The sequence below is a fragment of the Moschus berezovskii genome, chromosome 9 (genome assembly GCF_049115385.1).
Source record: "Moschus berezovskii isolate FMDL1 chromosome 9, NW_MosBer_1.0, whole genome shotgun sequence".
Taxonomy (NCBI): domain Eukaryota; kingdom Metazoa; phylum Chordata; class Mammalia; order Artiodactyla; family Moschidae; genus Moschus; species Moschus berezovskii.
Genome location: NC_142468.1, coordinates 58,966,465 through 58,990,992, shown reverse-complemented (window position 1 = coordinate 58,990,992; position 24,528 = coordinate 58,966,465). Strand labels below are relative to the sequence as shown.

Sequence of the window (24,528 nt, the reverse complement as noted above, 5' to 3'; positions counted from 1 at the left end):
TAACACGCTATCAGCCAGGAACTGATAAAAAAGAGAGTAAAGTTTGGTTTAATGGCCAAATGAATTATACCTTATTATATCATGACATACTTAGTGCAAAAGGAGAGATAGGAAGGATGTGGTATTTGGATTTAAATGAACTGATATGGTGCTGTTGTAAAAGCTGTTAACCATTTCTATGCCTTCCTCTAGATGGTGCTATAACAACCAGATTGTCTTTTATAACCCAAGTTTCCTTTTACATTCTAAAGAGTAAGAGGTAATTTATGACTCATTAACAACTTGATGGCTCCTCTACCAATTTTATTGCTTTTTGGCTTGCATACAGTGTCCAGGATAGTGGGACGTCCCGGACACTATTAAGAAATTTAAGTCACAGACAACTCAAACCCCATAATGGCTTCTTATCCTACAAAGAACTATTTATTCTAAACATTGTACTATTTATATGTGTTTGGGGTGGAGAAGTGGGGTTGTATAATTTTCAGTCTCTGAATCTGGGAAGCATGTAATTTAGAATGAAGGGATAGAACTCTTAATATAAAACAGAGGACATTATCACCAGCCTCTAGCAATGTAAGAGATCACAGAAATAACAAGAGTAGGTAAAGAATATTCTAACCTGCCTAAGGATACAAGGGGTTCTTTAAAGATTAATAATAATTTTTTTAAAAATTGGCTTGAAGTTATTGCTGAATGTACATGTAGTAGCTCCCCAAGACTACCGGCATCTGATATACCCAGAGAGAAGCCCTGTCTAGGAACAGCTATGGTGTGCATTCTGTATAGACTTTCAGTGTCTCATGTACTATGGGGTATAATGATGGAGAGTGACTGAGCTCTAAGAGTGCATGTTATAATTTTTTTTTTTTTTTAATTTGAATGACCAAACTTCTAGCATGGAGAGAGCTGAGGATGGTGGGATTGTGGTGATGGCAGTGGTTAATCAGAGAGTAAGGTGAGAGAGCTAACACATAATATGTGAATAGAAACCAGTTTCCACTTCCTCCCCAAGAGGGGAGCATCTGTAGAAAACTATAGTGTTGATGTCTGGAGAACACAGGTGACAAACTTTTAACCAGGCCTTCACTCTCAGTTATCACTGCCAAAGCAGCTTATAAACCTTTAGGTCATATGTCCTTCTCATATAGTCCTCTTAAAAGCTCCTGTTACATTCTTTCCCCTCCAATGCTAGTGATTAAACTGGCTGGGCACTCCCTCCCTCAACTGAAAAGAAGCTAAGCAATGGCTCATTGCTCCTAACTAACCCATTATAATAACAGGTACCTATTGCAATTACCTGGTCTCCTAGTTAAAAATAACTAGGCTGAAGAAGAGCTGCTGTGGTCTGCTCAGCTGCCTCACCCAGAGTGACCCTTTCAAAAGAAGCTGAAAATGAACTGAGCTCTATAACTTAGCCAAATGTGATCTCTTTCAGTTCTTGATTATATGGCATCTGCTACATCATTCAGTTCAGTCCAGTCACTCAGTCATGTCCGACTTTTTGCAACCCCATGGATTGCAGCATGCCAGGCCTCCCTGTCCATTACCAACTCCTGGAGTTTACTCAAACTCATGTCCATCGAGTTGGTGTTACCATCCAACCATCTCATCCTCTGTCATCCCCTTCTCCTGCCTTCAATCTTTCCCAGCATCAGAGTCTTTTCCAATGAATCAGTTCTTCACATTAGGTAGCCAAAGTATTGGAGCTTCAGCTTCAGCATCAGTCCTTCCAGTGAGTATTCAGGGTTGATTTCCTTTAGGATTGACTGGTTTGATCTCCTTGCTATCCAAGGGACTCTGAGTCTTCTCCAGCACCACAGTTCGAAAGCATCAATTCTCTAGTGCTCAGCTTTCTTTATGGTCCAACTCTCACATCCATACATGACTACTGGATAAACCATAGCTTTGACTAGATGGACCTTTGTTGGTAAAGTAATGTCTCTGCCTTTCAATATGCTGTCTAGGTTTGTCATGGCTTTTCTTCCAAGGGGCAAGCGTCTTTTAATTTCATGGCTGCAGTCACCATCCATAGTGATTTTGAAGCCCAAGGAAATAAAGTCTCTCACTGTTTTCGTTGTTTCCCCATCTATCTGCCATGAAGTGATGGGACCAGATGCCATGATCTTAGTTTTTTTATTAGCAGAATATCAATAATATCATTATTAGTAGCTATATCATTTGTAGAATTCTTAACACATGTTGTTTGGTGGGCTTATTTACACATTATTACACACTATTTATTTGAAGATACTTCAATTATAAAATTTCCTGTATATGAGCTCCCATATACAAGTCAAATGTGAAAAAAAAAAACACTCCACAAATTTTGGAACCAAAGCTGTCTTTTTGGCATTATATAGCAAAAATATGTCAAGGTATAATTTTATTTTAATTCTGACTCATTAGAAAGTAAGTAGGACTAGCGTTAGGTGAAGTTGTTGATTTAGTCAAGGATTACATTTCTAACATAACAAATCCATCAATCTTTGTGATTTCTTCCATTTATGCTAAAGCCTTTTCATCTAGACATTTGGATATTTACTTATGTATTTTTTAACTGAATGACTTTATAAAAGTTAAAAAAACCACATAACTAAGAATCTTGACTATATATATGTATATATATATACACATAGAACTTATTTTTCTATTTTGGAAATTATTTTATTTTAGAATTATTTTAAAAAATCAATATATAATTGACAAGTAAAATTGTCAGACATTTAAAGTATAAAATGTGTCAATTCCAGACATGTATACCTTTATGTAAACTTACATTAGAGAGTGTAAGATAGGTCTGTGAATCTATTTTTTTTTTTCCCTCACAGAGGGTTTCCCCCAATACCTATATTACTAAAAACCCTTTCCATTTCCCTTAGCTTGTGTATAAGTTAGGGCTTGTTTCTGGACTGTCAAATTGGTTCTACTGACCCAGTGTGTGTGTGTGTGTGTGTGTGTGTGCGCGCGCGCATGTGAAGTTGCTCAGTCGTGCCTATTCTTTGTGACCCCGTGGACTGTGGACTACAGCCAACCAGACTCCTCTGTCCATGGAATTCTCCAGGCAAGGGTACTGGAATGGGTTGCCATTCCCTTCTCCAGGGGATTTTCCCGACCCAGGGGATTGAACCCGGGTATCACACATTGCAGGTTCTTACCATCTGAGCCCCCAGGGGAGCCCTACTGAGCTGCTATATTTGCATGTAAAAAATGAAAAATAACCTGTGCTCCCCTGTCAAAACCCCAATGATGCTATATTAGAAGAGGTAATATCTATATTTTTTTCCTTTTACCTACATAAATACTTAGTAGGTACTCAGTAACTGCTGAACAGGACGAATAACCACAATACTGGTTCAATCCATCAAGGAAATGTTTGGTTAGGCACCAGATCTCACCTCTGATTGATGGGATGACAAGGGGAATAGGAATAGGAACTCCTCAACTACTTACTTAAAAATTCCAGTTACTTTCTGATTACTAACCCAGTGTGGTTCACCAAATTTCCAGCAGCATGAGTGCATGCACACACAGGTTAGAGCTCAGGAAAGAAGTGTTGGAAAGCCTAGGTGACAACATCCTTATCAATAATTATCAGTTTATGGTATTTTGTTTTGTTTTGCTGTTGTCTGAAGGTGACTGGCAGCAATGGGTAAATTAAATCATGCTGCTAATTTATCTCCAAAGGTTTATTTAACACATCAGAAATATTCTTTCTCTTAACATGAAGAAAAGTCAATGAAGTGTGCACAAGTTTATGGTATTAAAATGTAGCGTAAAGATTTAGATTTTCTTTCTGAACAACAAATACAAGGAAAGGGAGTCTTAAATTTCTGATGCTTCACTTCAAGTTAAAATTCTACTTCTTCAAAATAACCTTAGGGTTAAATACTGTAAAAACCCAACATGTTTTTATTACATTGGATTCATATTTAAAAGCAAATATCTGATTTATCTAACCAACCAAAACTGCAGTCAGTTCAAATTCTTGCCTTTTACTTATGTCCTGCTGTCAGACAAAATCTGTTCTAAGTTTGGCAATAAGCATCCATATTCCCCTTCCATCCAGGAGATGAACCATCAGTAGTATCCTAGACCTTAACCATCATCACACACTGAATATGCCCACTGAATTAAGATTTAGACTCCAATTTAATCTCCTAACTTTGTTGAGGTTTCCCAAATCCTAAATGATACAAAAAGATGCTTAGTCCTACACACAATGGGTTAAACACTTTGTTGCTTTCTCTGATTTTAATTTTTGGTGGGGGAGGTGGTGTGTACATTATTTCTGTGAAGGCGTGACAGCTTTCAAGATTAGTTTCCACTTACTGTGTTTAAGAGCCTTCCATGTATTATCTTATATTTAATCCTCTCAACAACCCCAAAAGTACTATCATTCCCATTGTACAGATGAAGAAATGGAAGCTTAGGGCAATTTGTTCCAATGTAACATAGCTAAACAAGGTGCAAAGCCAGGATCTGAATCCAAATCAGTCTGGCTCTAAACTAGAGCCTGTATTTTTAACTATGCTGTCTCGCAAGATGAGGATATACAGTTCTGGTTCTCAGCAGCTCACATTTCCAGGTGTAAGACACTAAATAGTCCATGTACTGTACTTGAGAATAAAATTGTGGACTAGAGTGAAAGACATCAACACTTACAGGTTTATTTCTGGCTGAGAAGCAGCTCACTGATTTTATGTTTGACCTCTCTCTACCAGAAAAGAAATAGAAACAGCAATAAAAACTGCATATTGGTGGCAAAGAGAAAAATATATGGAGCAGAAGAGGCAAGAAGCAAAAAGAAAATGTCAAAGTAAGCAAAAGGCACCAAGAGGATAGAAACAGAAAAAAGAACAGGAGATAGAAACTCAAAAGTCCAAAGCTGCAAGGTTATCATGAAACACATACAGTCATCCCTCAGTATCTGCAGGGAATTGGTCCTAGAATACCTTCCACCGCCTGCCCAGTACTAAAATCTGAGAATGCTCAAGTCCCTAATATAAAACAGCACAATGCTTGGATATAACCAATGTACATCCTTTCATATATATTAAATCATCACTAGAGTACTTATAATACTTAATACAATGTAAAAGCAATGTAAACAGTTGTAAACAAAATGCGAGCACTTCCCAGTGAGTGGCAAATTCAAGTTTTGCTCTTCGGAATTATTTTTTTTTCTGAAGATTTTTATTTCATGCTGGGTTGAATCTGTGGATTCAGAACCTTTGCACAGGGAGGGCCATGCAAAGGGACCCTTCGCAAAGGGAAATGTGTTCCCTTTGTCTATGAGTATTTTATTGACATGAGAAATGAAGCTCAGTTCTTAAAGAGCTGCAAATTCTCACGTCTTGGGCTTCCCAGGTAGTGCTAGTGGTAAAGAACCCACCTGCCAATGCAGGAGACACAGGAGACATGGGTTTGATCCAATTGCAAACATCTGTTGGATTACAGAAAAAGCAAGGGAATTTAAAAATCTACTTCTGCTTCATTGACTACACTGAAGCCTTTGACTATGTGGATCACAACAAACTGTGGAAAATTCTTAAAGAGATGGGAATACCAGACCACCTTAGCTGTCTCCTGAGAGACCTGTATGTAGGTCAAGAAGCAACAGTTAGAACCAGACATGGAACAACAGACTAGTTCAAAATTGGGAAAGGAATACATTATGGTTGTATATTGTCACCCTGTTTATTTAACTTATATGCAGAGTATATCATGTGAAATGCCAGGCAGGATGAATCACAACCTGGAATCAAGACTGCTGGGAGAAATATGAACAACAAGAGATATGCAGATGATACCACTCTAATGGCAGAAAGTGAAGAGTAACTAAAGAGCCTCTTGATGAAAGTGAAAAAGGAGAGTGAAAAAGCTGGCTTAAAACTCAACATTCAAAGAAGTAAGATCATGGCATCCGATCCCATCACTTCATGGCAAACAGATGGGGGAAAAGTGGAAACAGTGACAGATTTTATTTTCTTGGGCTCAAAAATCACTGCAGATGGTGACTGCAGCCATGAAATTAAAAGATGCTTGCTCCCTGGAAGTAAAGCTATGACAAACCTACACAGCATATTAAAAAGCAGCGACATCACTTTACTGACAAAGGTCCATAGAGTCAAAGCTATGGTTTTTTCCAGTAGTCATGTATGGATGTGAGAGTTGGACCATAAAGAAGGCTGAGCACCAAAGAATTGATGTTTTCGAACTGTGGTGCTGGAGAAGACTCCAGAGAATCTCTTGGACTTCAAGGAAATCAAACCAGTCTATCCTAAAGGAAATCAACCCTGAATACTCACTGGAAGGACTGATGCTAAAGCTGAAGCTCCAATAGACTGGCCACAAGAACAGACTCCTTAGAAAAGACCCTGATCTGGGAAAGATTGAGGGCAAGAGGAGAAGAGGAAGACAGAGGATGAGATGGTCGGATGGCATCACTCACTGACTCAACGGACATGAGTTTGAGCAAATTTGGGGAGACAGTGAAGGACACATAAGCTTGGTGTGCTGCAATCCATGGGGGTCACAAAAAGTTGGACATGTCTTAGCAACTGAAAAACAAACGAACAACAACTTACCTAAATCAATCATGATACATCCTTAACGTGGAATAATGTGTAGCTATTTAAAATGTTATATAGCAGACCATTTAATGTTACAGGAAAATGTTTATGGTATTTTCCTCTATAAACAAAAAAGACTACAAATATAGAGAGATAAGCACCAATTTGTTAAAAAAAGTTTATGAATAACATAACATAATTATAATAGTGGCTTTATCTCTGGGTGATTTATGACTTTCTTCTTTGCAATTTAGGATTTCTCCTTTTTCTTTGATTCCCAAATTGCCAACAATAAAAAGCTGTTACTTTTTGAGGGGAACCATCAATACTATTATTTTCAAAACTTTTTCATCAACTGAAACAGAAACGCTGTAACTCGTATTCCCTCTGCCTCCTAGCTCCTAGCAAATTTATTCTCTCCTTTTGGTTTCTATAAATTTGCCTATTCTAGATACCTCACCTAAGTGAAATTATACATTTATTTTTTTCTGTCTGGTTTATTTCACTTGGCAAAATATTTTCAAGGTTTATACACATTGTAACACGTATCAGAATTTTACTCCTTTCTATTGCTATCTGTAAGTATATACCACATTTTGTTTATGCATTCATCTGCTGATGGACACTGGATTGTTTTCATCTTTTGGCTATTGTGAGTAATGCTGCTATGAATATTCCTGTGTACAAGTTTTGCTTAAATACCTGTTTTCAATTCTTTTGGGTGCATACCTACCTAAGAACAGAATTCCTAGATCATTTGTTAATTCTGTGTTTACCTTTATGAGGGACCACCAAACTGTTTTCCACAATGGTGGCAACATTGTAGGTTCTCACCTGCGGTCCACAAAGGTTCCAACTTCTCCACACCCTCCCCAACACTTATTTTCCATTTTAAAAGTACAGTCATCCTAGTGGGGTATGAAGTGGTATATCACTGTGGCTTTGATTTGCATTTCTCTTACTAATTAAGCTGAGCATCTTTTCAAGTGCTTATGGGTCATGTGGCAAAACATCTATTCAAGTCCTTTGCTCAGTTTTGGTTGTTGCTTTTGTTGTTTGTTTGCTTTTGGGCTTCCCTGGTGGCTCAGAGGTTAAAGCGTCTGCCTCCAATGTGGGAGACCCGGGTTCGATCCCTGGGTTGGGAAGATCCCTGGAGAAGGAAATGGCAACCCATTCCAGTACTCTTGCCTGGAGAATCCCATGGACGGAGGAGCCTGGTAGGCTACAGTCCATGGGGTGGCAAAGAGTCAGACACGACTGAGTGACTTCACTCACTCACTTTCACTTGCTTTTTGGCCATGCCATGCAGCATGTAGGATCTTCCCTGACCAGGGATTGAAACCATGTCCCCTGCAATGGGAGCACAGAGTCTTAATCACTGGTCTGCCAGGGAAGTCCTTTTACTCAAGTTCTGAATTGGGTTGTTCCATTCTTTTGGTTGTTGCTGTTGTTGTGATGCAGGAGTTTTTATATATTCTGGATATTAATATTATTAATAATAAAATATTAATAAATATTTAATTTATTAATTAAATTAAAATAGTAATTAAATATTAATATTAATTAAATTAATAACAAATATTTAATAAATATTAATGAATAGAATATCATTTGCAAATATTTTCCCCATTTTGTGAGCTGTCTTTTTCATTAATTTGATAGTGTCTTTTGATGAGCAATATATTGTAATTTCATGAAATTCAATTTATCTATTTTTTCTTTTTTTGCCCTGTGCTTCTGGTGTCATATCCAAGGAACAAAGCATTACTTTTTAAATCATTTTTAAAAATGTAATTTTAAAAAACATCGGGGGAAAAAGTAGTTGCTAATAGTGAGGTAGAAAATGTAGGAGGAAGTATAGTTTATTTTCTCTCATTCTGAATACAAAGCACAGCATAACACAGCTTAAAACAAAGACTGTTTTAAGTATCCAGATTCCTCCTTTTACTAGAACATGACCTGGTAGAGGAACCTCTCCTCTATGTTATAAATCAACTATACCTCAATAAATGAAAATAGTTCAAATCACATTAAAATGTTTTGGGGAATATTGTGAAAATCACCATAAGAATTATTTCTTGTTAAAAAAAGATTAGATTGGATCAAGGGCTCGTCAATTTGGCTCACCAACTACAGATGGCATGTCAGATCTTTGGACAGTGTCCACTTTGGACTTAAAAACTAGTACACTTGGCAACAGCCCTTTGGTATCAAATGATTTTATACATTTTATGTAATTTACAATTGATCCCCAAGACTCACATCTCAAGAGAAGCTCTGGTAAAAAGATTTACTCCTGGATGTGTAAACACCAGTCCTGTTATTTAAAACAAAACAAAGCAAAACAAACCTGTTTCTTTGTTAGTCTCTTCTTTAAAAACTTGTCACCTTAGAAAAAGAGCTAAACCTAATGGGAATGGTTAACAATAAGCACTAACGGTTGTTGCTGACACTTTTTATACTGGTGCCGAATTATTGTTCAATTTAGTCCTGTCTGGGCTTCCCTGATAGCTCAGTTGGTAAAGAATCCACCTGCAATGCAGGAGACCCCTGGTTCAATTCCTGGGTCGGGAAGATCCACTGGAGAAGGGAAAGGCTACCCACTGCAGTATTCTGGCCTGGAGAATTCCATGGACTGCATAGTCCATGGGGTCGCAAACGACTGAGCAACTTTCATCTTCACTTCACTTAGTCCTGTCCTATAGAAGCTGAGTATACTTCTCAGCTGTGCTCTTTGCTTTCCTGGTAAAGTCCTCCTTACCCTTCCCAAGCCTTTTATCTGGGCCAATGGTAAATAATCACTATATAAAGCCACCACTAAATAATCAAGAGCCTACTAATGGGCTCTGTGTAGTCCAAGTTCTTTCTAAAGGAGAAAGACAGACATGTTTGTCTACTAATGCAGGAGGGAAATGCATCTGTAACAAATCTCAGCTCCCAGTCAACACTAGTTTCAGGTTTTCTAGTCCTCTCTAGCGACACAGATAAGAGAAAGAGATCATAAGAAAGTCAATAAGTCACAGCTTCTGGACACCTGTAAGCATAGCTGCAGTTGGCCAGTAGCAGTATAGTACAGTAAAATGGCTAGGAGGGAGTTACAAGGGGATGTTGGTGAGGAAGGCTGGTTTGAAACTGGGTACTACTACCTCCATGGAAGCCTCAACTAGGGGAATATAGGAATCACTCACTTCCCATAGCTTATCTCTGGTACATTATTGAGTAATATTTAATCTTGCCAAGTGATAAGACATTATGCAAATTTCTGAGCACTGTTTCTTCCAGGACAAAAGTTCAAATCACAGATGCAGAGAGGGTGAATATAATCAGAAATTCACAAGAGTGAGCAGCATTCAGAAGTTCTGAAAAGACCAGGGTAAATTAGGACCATCTGTGTTTCATCGACCAACTAAGATTTTTTTCCCTGTAAGTTGGTTATTATCTGAAAACCACTTTTTTATGGGTTTGCTATGTAGTAACATCAGGAACTTTGGTAAAGAGTGCCATATTTCAAGGAAAACTCTAGTCCCAAATCTGTCTACTGCAGTGAAAATTATTAGAAAGAACGTTTTGTTATCTATAAATTCTATGTCTTATCAAGCCTCATGCAGGCAGAACCTAAAATCAGCTTAATAGCAACATTTCCAGGTTTTTATCTCACTTATCCTAGGAATCCATTCATCTTCAAGTCATAGATCTGGCTGTAGGGAAGGATCAAATCATGTATGGATCTTTAAAAATCAGAAACCCAAAGGCAGAAATGTGGTTATTATTCCTTTAAAGAGAATACCTGAATACTTTCAAAGAGAATCTACACTTTCCAGGAGCCCATTACTAACATTCTAAGTAGAAATCTGTGAGGTTATCCAATAGAGCAATTTGGGATAAAGTCTTCTGCAGAAGTGTTTGAAACCTATGGAGCGGCGGTTCCCAACTCGCTACACATTGGATGCACCTGGAGATCTTTAAAAAATACTGACACCTGGCTCCCACCTACAGTCATTCTGATTTCATTTAACTCGGTAAGACCTGAGCATCAGGGCTTTTTAAGTCCCCGCCCCCACATTCTAATGGGCAGCAAAGATGTTCTAGGAATGACAAAACAAAAATCCTAAACCCCTATTTCTGGGATCCTCTGGGGCAGAATGAGCCAAAGAAAGTACAAAGGTAATACCCATCAGCCTGGAACCCTTTTCACGTGACTATGGTGTTTTCTCTCCACAGAAATTCAGGTAAAATAATAGAGACCAGCTGAAACCATTATCAGGCAAGTACCAATTAGGGGAATAGGTTAGGTAAATCTGATGCTGCTAAAACTCTAAGCAGGAAAACTATATTCAAGTATACCTTAGAGATGTAAGGCCAAAGTGGAACATCCACCCAGTGTAATCCATTCCACCCCCAGACCATGGGGACTGAGAGGTTGAGGAGGAAAGCTAAAGATCTAACAGTTCCTCCTCCCACCTACAAGTTCCCACACCATGGAAACTGTAAGTGTAACAGAGGCTGCTTCACCACACCCTTAAATCTCACACCCTCCCTTTCCTCTTGGTAAGGCAACCACACTGTATACCCATAGTGAGAGGTGGCTCAGAGAGACCATCACGGCTTCGGCTGTCCATCTGAAGTCTTTATCTGAAAACCTCTGGGTCTAAGAAGGAAGGTATCATCTCAGTGGGACAGTATTGAGGAAATACTTGCCTGGGGTTGAGGTGGAATCACACTTGGCCACAGTTTTACTGCTTTTAAGACCTAGCAGGAAGAATCAAGATAAGAACATAGCTGGGGGTTAGCCTACAAGAGGTACTTTTCCTTTCAGCCCTCTTCAGCTAGAGGTTGAGAGAGGTAGGTAACTGCTTAAGCTTCTTTGTCTTGCTGGTAATCTCCGCTTGGCATTTTCAGGGTTTGTTAACAAAGCAGAACTGAACCACACTGAGGTTCTCAGAGCCAAGGAGGGGAGGGGGAAAAAGTAATGTAGGAGAGGAACAGCTGGGATCATGGGGTGGATGCTCCTCTGCCCAGACTGGCTTGGGAAGCAATGCCTCTCATTAGTATGTGCAGTTCTAGATTTCCTTCCTTTAACTTGTGACAATAATTATTCTGAAATTTTCGATGGCCTCTGTTATGGACTGAATTGTGTCCCCACCACCCCCAAAAAATGTACACTACTGAAGTCTGAACTCCCAGTACTTCAGACTGTGACCTTATTTTGAAACAGGGTCCTTACAGAGACAATCAAGTTGAGGTTATTTAAGTGGGCTCTAATCCAATATGACTGGTGTCCTAATAAAAAGGATAAATTTGGACATAGTGACAGATGCACTTAGAAAGAAGAAAATGTGAAGGCACACAGGGAAAAGAAAGCCATGTGAGGGACTTCCTGGTGGGCCAGTGGTTAAGACTCCGCACTTCCAGTGCTTCTACTGCAGGGGGTGTGGGTTCAATCCCTGGTCTGGGAACTAAGATCCCACATGCCATGGTGTGGCCAAAAAAAAGAAAAGAAAGCCATGTAACTGGAGTGATGGCACCTACAAGCCAAGGGACACCAAGGATTGCTGGCAAACACCAGATGCTAGAAGAAGCAAGGAAAGACTCTCCTCTTGAACTGTCAGAGAGAGTATAGCTCTGCCAACACCTTGATTTCTGACTTCTAGCCTCTAGAACCATGAGATGATAAATTTGTCATTTTAAGTCACCCAACTTTTGGTATGTTGTTATGGCAGCCCACCAACAGCAGACTGGTATTAATTAAACAAGTCAGATTTTACTTTAACTAGCTTCAGTGAATTACTGCCACTAGCCAAGGAGATTATAGTCTAGGTCAGTAGTTTGCCAACAAGGTAGGTGAAGAACTGTGGTGACGGCAGCAAATCATAAATCTTGGGAACTGTTTTACAATAAACATGCCCAAGCTCCATCCTGAACCTGATGATTCAGAATATGAGCATGGGGGTGGGAGTGGGGGTGGGGGAGGAGGGTAGCTAACATGTATTTTAAACAATCTCCTCAAGTAATATCACTGACTTTCTCTGATTTTGCACAATCTGCCAACTGAGTAATACTAAACTTAAATAAAAGGATAAAACTTTAGGTTCTCCCCTAAATTGATCTGTAGATTCAATGTAATCCCAATCAAAATCTCAACAGGTTTCCCGCCCCCCTCCCCCTACAAGTAAAAGTTCACAAGCTGATCCTAAAGTTTATATGGAAATGCCAAAGGGCAAGAACAGCCAAAGCAATCCTGAAGTACCATCAAGTTGGAGGATTTACACTACTAGATATATATCAGTTGATTTATGACTTATGTGACACTGAAGTCCAGTGGGGGAAAGGATGGTCTTTTCAAAAAGGTGCTAGCTCAGTTAGGTATCCATATGAAAAAAATAGAATCTTGACTCCTTATTCACACCCTAAACAAAAATAAAATTCAGATACATTACAGATCTAAAGGTGAAAAGAAAAACAATAAAAATTCAGGGAAGAAAAGGAGAATATCTTCACTATTTTGGGAAAGGCAAAGTTTTCTTAAACAGACACAAAAAGCACTAACTATTAAAAAAAAAAAAGAAAGAAAAAAAAACAAAAAAACCTAGCCTTTATAAAGACAGAGAACTTCCATTCATGAAAAGGTGCCATTAAGAGAAAATGCAGAAAATAGAAGATATTTATGATACATATATCGAACAAAGGACTCTTAACCATACTATAAAGAGAGCTCCTAACAAATCAATAAGAAGAAAACATACAGCCCAATTCAAAAATAGTTAAAAGATTTGAACATGTACTTCATAAAATGGGATTTCCAAATGTCCAATAAGTATATGCTTAATTTCATGACTTATCATGGAGATGCAAACAGTGAGATACCATTACCCACCAACTAGAATGGCTAAAATGAAAAAGACATAATGTCAAGTGTTGACAAGGATACAGAGCAACCAGGATTCTAATTGGAAGCAGGAGTTATAAACTGGTTGAGACACTTTGGGAAACTGGCAACATCTATTAAAACTGATCATATGTTTACGTTATGACCTAAGAATTTCATTCCTAAATATATACAGAATAGAAATGTGTACATATATTCCCCCAAAAGACACGTACAAACACTTTCACAGCAACACTTTTCATAATAGCTCCAAACTGAAAACAACCCAATGTCCATCAACAACTGAGTAAACAGTGTTATTATATTCACACTATATTCACAAAATACTGTTAAAAAAAAAAGAGAGAGAATAAACAAAGTACAACTACATGCAACAACATGATGAATTTCACTGGCACAATGTTGAACAGCTACGAGGATATACAAACACACAAGAAAGTACATATTCTATTTATGTTCAAAATGGGTAACACTACTCTTGAAAATTCAAGGACCTGTGTAATACTTATATCTATATTATTGTTGAATAAGATCTATTAACATAAAAACAAAAACTTTGGGTTTGTGACTCCTGTGGATCAGCTGAAATGCAGACTGGTTTTATCCTTCAGGCAGTCTGTCCAGCCTCCAGTGTGGCAGACCAGTCTGGAATCTAAAGCAGCAGTATGTGAGGGAGGGGTGGGGCTCCCACTTTCTTTCTCCATATTGATACTTGATTTTGGTAGATTTAAAAGATACAACAATTCAAAGGAGCAGAGTAAAAGCTAAAAAGCAGAGGCGAGTTTGCTAAATGGGAAGATGCACTGTGTTCCAAGTGTACTGAATGAAATAGGAAAATTTTCAAAAGATGGGAATAATCAGAGTCAAATAAGCAGAAAGCAGGTTGTTCACTGAACTAGTTCAGGGTTAAAACTTTCATTTGATTATGAGTTCAATGGGGGTAGAAAATTATTTGATAGCAGTCTTTCAGGCTTTTTTGAGACATCCTAAAGAGAAAATAGAGTACAACTTGTGGGAGGGGAACTGCTCAATTTCTCACCATAGCCTTTTTGTCATAGACCTTGTTGCTATGGAGAAGGCCATGAAGGCAGCAACTGAGGGAAATAAAGGATCTGGCAGCAGTAAGCACAGGGACAGTGGTTTAAACAGAAATTCCTTATGTAATTAGCAAGTAGCAGCGCCTATAAATGACACACTTTCCATTTTTTCTTAACCCCTAACCCTCTAAAAGTACATGGGCCTGGCTTGCCACTATAATTTCACTCAAATACAGAGGAGCCAAAATGGGCCTAACAAAGCCCAAGCCTGGCAGACAAAACACATGGCCATTTAGCAGGGCTGCCTCATGCCAGGGGGAAGCATCTACCTACCCACCCTATCCTGGGGAAATTATCTCCAGCTGCCTAAATTACAAAGTTGATGCCCTATGATTTCTTTGTTCTGTAAAGCCTAAGGGAGATGGGATAATGAAGTAGCAGAAGAGGTAGAGAACAGCCTCTCGTTTCACAGAGTAGTCAAGAGACAGAGAGGGGGTGTGGGGCGAGAGAGAGAAAGAATATGAGAATCTCACTGGTGTCATTAAGAGGCAGCAGCAGCGACCTGCAAGCAAAGCTCTGTCTAAACTGGTCTGAAACTACTGCTGTGGGAGAAAAAGGCTAGTCGCCAAGTTTGTTAACAGCTTCTGCCCATCACTGTTACAGCAGCTTTATCAGTCAGGGCAGGGCCAGGACCTGTTTTGAGCAGCACTGTTAGCACTGAAACAGGAGGGTACGACAACATCTTCCAGCAGATCTCGCCACAACCAGTGATGAACAAAGACAATCCCTCTTCTGTTCCACACAAAAGATCAGAGAACCATAAATATCAGAACAGAAAGGACCACAGAGCTATGCAGTCCAACCTCTTCATTTTACAAATGAGCAGACTAAATCCCAGACCAGTTAAACAACCTCATCAACAGGGCAAGAAAATGCGAAGGTCTCTAATAGGGTCTTTTCTCCCCTGGAATCATACGTCAAAGCAGAATCAACTGGGGACAATGATTACCCCCCCGACTTTAGACCAGAACTATATTTACTGCCTAGGTATCACTTACCAAGGTTCACACAGAAGTATCAGGAACCTAACCATTTGTTAAAGGACAGCATTAGTAACAACATGGGGCTTTTTCTGAGCCCATCTGAGAAGCTTTCGTTACTGAAATATCAAAAGAATCTCATCTGAAATAACCCTTACCTATCTGGCAAGCCCAAATCCTGGCCACCCTGTTGCCTGACTGTCCTTTGCTGGCCGGCAGGGAGGAGGTAGGTAAGAGTGCACAAAAGAATCTGTTTGGAGATTAGTTTATTTTGCAATTTGCAAAATGCAACTCAAAAAATAGTCTGTAACTGAAATTTTTCCTTAGGGCTTTTGGATGTAAATATATGACAGTGGACAGATAACACGATCCATCAGGGTGTACAAACATGTAACTGCCCTAAAGCATCCCCTAGGAGTAAACTGCTAGGTGGGAAGAACGTGCTGGCTGCTGCTTCGCTGTATAGGAGGGGTTGGGAGAAAGTTAAGTATTGATTTCCCTAATGTTTCCTTTGTGTGTCTGCTGTTGCCATGTGGTGGTCTGTTGCTATGAAGATTTGTGGTGCCAGACAATGGCTGCTAGACTCTTTATAACTGTGCTATGGGTACAGCTGATTCTGCAGGAGTCAGGCTGGTAAGCAACTGGCTAAGCAGTGGAGAAACCCAGGTCACTGTGCACCATCTCTTGCTAGGTAAATGCTGCCTGAGGCGAGACTGAAGGTGAAAGAGTATTAATTAAGCCAAGGAAAAAGAAAAATCAGTAGCTGAGACCCATCTTAACTTTTCAGTGTGCTTGTGCTTAGTCTCTCAGTCGTGCCTAACTCTTTGTGACCCCGTGGACTGTAGCCCACCAGGCTCCTCTTTCCATGGGGATTTTCCAGGCAAGAATACTGGCGTAGGTTGCCATGCCCTCCTCCAGGGGATCTTCCTAACCCAGGTCTCCTTCATTGCAGGCGAATTCTTTACCATCTGGACTACCAGAGAAACCCAAGAATACTAGAGTGGGTAGCTGTTCCCTTCTCTAGGGGATCTTTCTGACCCAGGAATCGAACCAGAGTCTCCTGCATTGCAGGCAGATTCTTTACCAGCAGAGCTACCAGGGAAGCCCCAACTTTTCAGTACAAATATCTAAAATTAGATTATTTCACAGTTCACATACATACTTTCTTACATCAGAATCACAGAGAATAAACCAAGGGTGACTATCAAGGTTATCATTTTCATGCAAGATCAATGGACAGCCTCTTTGTTTTAGTGAGAACAACAAAGACCCACAGCAGGGATCTGTAAGCAGATGAGGATAAAGAAGCGCTGAAGCAGTTTCTCAGCGGAGCTACCACAGTCAAACTAACTTCCTGCTAAGCAAAACCACTACCTACTACCCTGATAATGAGAAAACTTCGGCCCACAGACCGAAGTACAGGACTCAACCACAGAGTCTGAAGCAAGGCCAATTTTTCTGCTAGGTAACAGGGGCCACAGTACACAGAAGTCACCCTGGGTCTTGTAGATGTCACCTATTTACCTGCCCTCATCCTCCTCCATAGATAACCGAAATTTCCATCTCAGAGCACATATACACTTTCAGAATGTTTATTATAATTTAAAGACCACCTAGCCCCCATTATGTTCAATATGGTAAACCACTAGCTATAAAGAATATTTAAATTTAATAAAAATTAAAATTCCTCAGTTCAGTGTGCCACATTTCAGGTGCTCAATATCACGTGTCACTAGTCTATCATTTTGGAGAGTCTCTTTCCTCCACAAAAAGTTCTACTGGACAGGACAGATCTAGACCAAGGCCATAAATTAGAAATCTCAGGCCAGGAGAAGTTCAGAGACTTATCCACGATCACATTGTTTGCTAACTATATAATCTGTTCTGGAATCCAACTCTCCAGACTCTAGTTCAGAGGTATTTGTTCTGTACTACTATGCCTTGGAGAAGGAAATGGCAACCCATTTCTTGCCTGGAGAATCCCAGGGACAGGGGAGTCTGGTGGGCTGCCGTCTATGGGGTCGCACAGAGTCGGACATGACTGAAGTGACTTAGCAGCAGTAGCACTATGTCTTTAGAGCACTATTATTCCTTGAAACAACTCACCTTAAACAGCTGCAGATACTCCCAGCTGTTGGATTAAAAATATATACCCTGATGTGGAGCTGGGGATGGACAGCCTTTCCATGTTTGTGCGCATATATGACAAAACCTTTTCTAATCACAAATATCTCCTACCCACCAAATCATTAAGCTAGAATTCAGCTTTGGAAGACAAGCCAAGCTTATCACAGAGCTTTTCATACTCTCTGGCATACCAGGGATTTGTACGCATTCCCACTTCCGAACTGTGGTCTTAAGGCTTACCTGGTGGTCCAGTGGTTAAAATCCACCTTGCAACGCAGGGGACATGGGTTCAATCCCTGGTCCAGGAAAAGCCTACATGCCTTGGAGCAACTGAGCCCTCATACTCCAACTACTGTGCCCACAGGCCTAGAGCCTGTGCCTGACAGTAAGAGAAGGCACCACGATGAGCAGCCTGCACACTGCAACAAAGAGCAACCCCCACTTGCTGCACTTACTGAAGATTTTTAAGTAAATCTTAAAAAAAAAAAAAAAATTAAACCCCATTAAAAAAAACTGGTCTTACAGCATTACAACTTCTGTCTTTCTGATATTTTGTTAAAGATCAGGCCAATTTCAGAGATGTTTTAAGAAGGTTTTCTACATAGAATGGGAGGATGAACCTAGATAATTATCAAAACTTTTTTTTTTTACCAGCAGAATCCTCTTCAAATATAGTTTTACAAAGGAGCTTAACATATAAGTCATCCAAAAGTAGAGCGGCTCTGGGCTGCATCTGGTTGGGTAGCAGAGGTGGAGCTGGGGCCTGCCCACTCAACACCTCTCACCCCTTATGACTGCTTCTGAGGTTCCTCCACGCTCATGTTCCTCAGAGAATAACTTCAAACCATTTCCTTTGAAAATGTCTGAAGGTTCTGTCTCTGACTTTTATAATCTCAAAAGATTGAAGGTAGAAGTCACTTTTTTTTTTAAAAGAAAGCATTCAATACCTTACAAAATCCCTCATTATTTTTGATCAATACCTAGCAAATGAGCCCAAGAGAGGCTAATAAAAAATTACCATTTTTACCTACATGCCTAGAACACATGGGTACAAGCACAATTTTATTAATCAAATATTCACTGACTATTTTACTTTTTGTGTAAAGACTGAATTAGTTCTTGGGAGAAATAAAATGATACATAAAATGTGGTTTCTGGTTTCAACCATCTTATAATCTAATAAAGGAAAAAATATACATAGGAATTGTGGGTGGCATATATTCATATCACTGTAGTCCTAGAAGGAGAAGAGAAAGAGGATGGTGCAGAATAAATGTCTGAAGAAGTAAAGGTCAGACTCCCAAAATTTGAAAAAAGGAAATTCACAGACTTAAGAAGTTAAGTGAACCCCGAAACAAGATAAGCCCAAAGAAGTCCATGTTAGACACATCACACATCATGATCAAAATGCTGAAACTGATAGAAAAGCTTTGAAAGCAACCAGGGGAAAATAACATATTACTTACAGGGGAACAACTTAAATACACTTACAGGTGTATTTCTCAGAAACCATGATAGTCAAAAGGAAGTAAAACACTTTTAAAGTGCCAAAAGAAATGCTAGATTTCTATATATGATTTCTATATATGCTAGAAGTGCTAGATTTCTATATAAGAAAAAAAAATTTTAGGAATAAAAGTGAAATAAAGGCATTCTCAGAGAATTAATAGGCAGTGGACCTGCTCTAAAAGAATTAATAAAGGAGACTCTTCAGACAGAATGCAAACAACAGAGGGGACTGAGGACATTAGGAGTGGAGGAAGAACAACAGGCACGTGAAGTGTCTGGGTAAATATAACAAACTAGTTTCTTGAATTCTTTAAAGTATAAAAGATAATTGAAAGGGAAAAAAAATTTAAGTGGTCTTATGGGGTTTTCAGTGTATTAGATGTAATACATAAAACCAAGCGTTTGTAAACTTTTTCAAAAGCTTGACAAAGGGAAATGGATGAGGTGGGAGGCAGATGCTGTTTTACTTTTCTCCTTCGTTTTCAAGCCTGAAGAGTACATGTGATAGCTAGAGCTACATTAGCAATTTCACAATTAGTAAGTAACTTGAAGGAGCCTGGAACATTGCTTACACTTAAGGCATCATACCAGCCTTAGATTGCCTATCTTTAGAAATTTTGTATTACACCATTTTCTGTTTCTAGCAGCCAAACTCCATTCTTTATTCAATGTTTCCTCAACTTTCCCCACTGTGGCACACATAGTAAAATGAAAAAACACTCTGGATGAAGCTGCTTGTCTGGAGGAAAGGGACTAGGGCATTAGCTGCCACAGGTCCCACCCTAGAGGACACTAGGACAGAAATGACCAATACTTCAGCATCCTAAAACCCATCAGGAGTTTCTGACCTAATGAATACAAGGAGGAAGAGGGACTGACACAAAATAAAGAGAATAACCAATTTAGAAAGAAACATGGAAATCTGGGGAAGTGCAATATTACAAAAGGAAGAGAGGTGAGTTCAGAGAATGAATAAATAGCAGAGCTTCTAAAAGCCTAGGAAGAGCAGAGAGAAGACCTTTGGAGAGCAGATGATCACTGGTATGAGAAATGTTTCAGTCAAATGGTAGCAGAAGAAATATGACGGCAAGACATTAGATGATACTGGGCAGGTAAAAAGAGACTGAAAACAGCAATAGCTAGGAGTAAAGAAAAGGGGAGAGGTCAGTAGTTCAATGGAGAAGGCAATGGCAACCCACTCCAGTACTCTTGCCTAGAAAATCGCATGGACAGAGGAGCCTGGTGGGCTGCAGCCCATGGGGTCGCTACTAGTCGGACACGACTGAGCGACTTCACTTTCACCTTTTGCTTTCACACATTGGAGAAGGAAATGGCAACCCACTCCAGTGTTCTTGCCTGGAGAATCCCAGGGACGGTGGAGCCTGGTGGGCTGCCGTCTATGGGGTCGCACAGAGTCGGACACAACTGAAGCGACTGAGCAGCAGCAGTTCAAAGGGGTAGTAATGATGAGGAAAATATTTTCACTATAAGGAAGTATTGAAGAGGGAAAGAGCTTAAACAGAAGCGGAAAGCATGAAGATGAAGAAAAAAGTAGATAAAATTCAGGGTGTCAAGTCAAAGAATCTTTGGAATAAGAGAAAAAGGAAGTAACAGCATAAGAAAAATACACTTTAATAAAGAGGAGGGAAGCTAGAGGACTCAGGTGGGTGGCTTTGATCTTAGTTATTTAAGAGCACAAGGAAAGAATGAATTGGACTGATGAAATCTTGAGAATGAAGTAAGTACTGTGGAATGCAAATGTAATAGAGAGATGAAGGGATTGCCAAGCTCCCTGTAAGCTCATTTTATGTCAGCCAGCATAAACTTGCATCAAAATCAGCTCAGTTTTGTGAATTCTTTCATTGTCAGTCTAGGATCGGGGGCTGAAAAATGGGAGGTGGAGATTTCCTGAATTTGAGACTGGCAAGATAAGCAGATTAATTTGCTGCTCTATATAAACAAGTGTATAATAAAATTTCATCAATAGTATTAATATTTTTCAGTCTTCACTCTCGTGATTGGCATATGAAACCATTCATTTTCAAGATGCCATAGTCAACTAGTATTGGATCCATGCTGATTTCAAGGTTTAAAGCCATAGATTATAATAATTTACAAGCTTGGATATGTCCTTATTGGTCATCCAATTCAACTATACTTAAGATATGAGGTAACTAAGGTCCAAAGAAGTTAAGGAACTTGTCCAAGGTCACAACAATAGTGACAGACACATAGAGGTCTCCTGATTTTCACTCCAGGGCTCTTTCCAGTATATCACAAATTTGTCTAGAAAGCACATTTGCCAAAGCAAAATATATCACTAGTGATGGCCTTCGACCTAGTGCTGCAGTCTAGAAAGGAGGATCTGTAGCACTTCCTGGAATTCTTATCTAAAAAGTCAGCTCTGTCTTTCTTTAAAATACCATAGAAGTCAGTAAGCAATTTTGCCTCAACAGAAGTATATGGTCTTATACACTGAGGTTTCTTATACATTGTTTCCTGGACTGTGGGTTAGCTAAGATTCCTGAACCAGAAATAGACTTGGGACCTGTTATTTCGATTTGAAGTAAGGTAGGACAAGGTGAAATCAGGGAGAAGCAGACCTCTGCATAAATGCTAAGAATACATCTCAAAAAAGCAAAGGAAGTCAAGACAGTCCAGGTTATACTTGGGTCTTCTTAATAATCCTAAAGTTGAGCCTAGTTAAGGAGGATCTTTGTAGATGCCAGCTGAATTATGAACAGCCTAAAAAGATATGAGATCTGCAGGAATTTCAAAATGCCTCCAAGGTAAGGTTTATAGTGAGAAATAGGAAAGAAAGAAGTAACACTGCAGAACAGGTAAGCAAAGAAATCAGGAATAACTCAGGCCATGACCCCTACACTTGTTCTCTGCAAGGGGCTTAGTTCTACAGAGAGCACAGGACCCTCCATTCCCCTCGGAGGCCAAACATTTATAGTTTCTCTCTAAAGCAGAAGGGCTTTTCAATTTGAAGACAGCAGTTTGCTGGGCAAGGAGACAGAAAATCTAAAAAATTGGGGTAGCAGACAAGAAACCTACATGGCAGGAAGGACTTTTTTTTAAGTATATGTATATAATAGTTCTTACTATTAGCTTGAAAACGGACTCAGTATACTAGGTCTTCTAGATTTGCCAAGAATGATCTTTGCAGGAAATCTCTGTTATCTAAAGATGAAAAGGAATGTGAACCAGCTCTGATCCCAATTCAGACCTCTGCCAACAGACAGTACAGGTGAAGGCCCTCTGGGATGGCCAGAAAGCAGAGTAGAGTATATCACTCCAGAACAGTTCTCTTTCCCTTGGGATGAAAGCAAAAGAAGAGAAGAATAAGCCCTGAAACACAATATGTTAAGTGGGGAAAAATACAGTACTAAAAGTTAGAGAACTAACATCTTACAGGTTTAAATAAATTAGAATGATCTTAAACTTGGTGAAAATAATATTTATTCTGAGTTTTAGAGAAGGTATAGAATTCTGGAAAGTATCTGAGTTTAGTATCTAGTACATATATACTAACATAGATCCAGAAATGACAATGAGATGGTGTAAGCATCCATTCATTCAAATAAGTATTTGTGATGGCCTGGCACAGGTGCCAGGCATTAAGTATTGGGGATATAATAGTGGGCAAAACATAGTTCCTGAGCTCACAGAACTTTTAAAACAGTGGAAGAAATAGACATTAATAGAAAAACGCTGGGATTTCCCTGGTGGTCCAGTGGCTAAGTCTCCCGTGCTACCAATGCAACGGAACTGGGTTCGATCCCTGCTCAAAGAACTAGATCCCACATGCTGCAAGACCTGGTAGAGCCAAATAAATAAACAATATTTTTTTAAAAACAGAAAAATGTAATTATACACAATATTACAAATTGTGGTAAGTGCTGTGAAATAAAGTACACAGGGTGCACTGAAAGTGTGTGACAGGGGAACTTACTAATAGGCTGCCAGTGACAACCCGAGAGTCTTTCATAACAACTAAAAAAAATCTATGCTAACAATCCCGAGTAGGGAGGGAGAACAAGAATCCCCAGATGAAAAGGTAACCGTTGTTCTCAGGAGAGGGAAAAGGTTATTAGCCTCATTCTCACAGTTTTTATCAGGTTTACATACACGAAAAGTATACTGCCATTGGAGAAAGTCACTACTATAAAGATGGGTGGAATACAGTGAATTGGCAGGAAATTGATGTTTCTGATCTTCAATATACTGAAGCAACAGGCCCTGAAGTTTGCTTGGTGGCACAGAGCTGTGATCTGGATATGTTTGTAATTCCAATAGACTCTGGCTGTTCAGACATGTGCCATAGGATCAGAGATAGCCACTTGTGATTTCCAGCCTGTACACTGTATACACACTTACAGTGTCAACCTCTGGGTCAACCTCTCTCTTCACAGTTTCTAACACAATGGGATTATTTTCTTCTTTTTGCATTATGGCTTCAGACACACAATAAAACCTCATCAGCAATGTTATTCTGAAAGCTGAAACTTTACTATATTGCTAACAACAAGAGAGCCAAGAACACAGAATTCTTAACCTGTATCACATCAGTGCCTACTGCATGGAAAACTGAATCACAACAGAATATTCAGAGAAACAGATTTTTTTTTTTACTGGAATGACTAAAATGAAATGCCTGAATTTCCATGGGCAGACTGACAAGATAGCTTATGATAATCAGAGATAATTAGCTGTGCTCCTCTGGGCTTCTAAACTCCTCAGCGTGGTGACGCTTTGAAAGCCTGGTTACTGATGCAAAGACCTAATGGGACTCTGAGGCCCAGCCTCTCTAACCACACAGCCTTGACAAGGACTTGGATTCTTTATAAAAAGAATGTATACTGAAATCAAATTGCCATAGATGGTACCAAGGGGATCTAAAATATCTGCAAAGTCCCTTTGCACCCCTAATTTTTCAGGTTAACAAACTTTCAAAACAGAAGAGATTCTGTTGTCAGGGACAAGTGGAACATACAAGAAGTAGCACCCTACAGTGAGCCAACTGCTTACTGAACGCCTGAAAACAAGACCATGTAAACAGTTCCCTGTTGCCCAGGCCTATAAAATCTGTACTAAGTGACAGATGCATAAAGTGGTGTGGGTGGCTGGGCAATGAGGCAACTAGTAGGAAGGAGCTGGCTGTGCCTCCAGGCGTTAAAAAAGGCAAGACTTGCATATTCAATGAGTCAATACTAAGTCAAGTTAAGACTGACTGTTTTCCATTTCCTTGACTCCCACAGCTGCCCTTTTATTACTTTTTCTCTTCAAGCCTGACCCAAAAGTTCATGTATATTCAAATTCTCCCATATAAAATGATAGAGAGGGAAACA

General features: G+C 39.4%; 1 protein-coding gene and 1 non-coding gene across 10 annotated transcripts in view; both read right to left on the bottom strand.

Moving 5' to 3' along the window:
- The window catches only part of ZNF609 (zinc finger protein 609), a 203,706-nt gene that overhangs the window by 28,554 nt on the left and 150,624 nt on the right, over positions 1-24,528 (bottom strand). The gene's annotated exons all lie outside the window — the stretch shown is intronic.
- On the bottom strand, positions 3,624-3,751 carry LOC129563637 (small nucleolar RNA SNORA19). Its single transcript, XR_008687380.1, has one exon. It is a non-coding gene; the product is annotated as a small nucleolar RNA SNORA19 (small nucleolar RNA).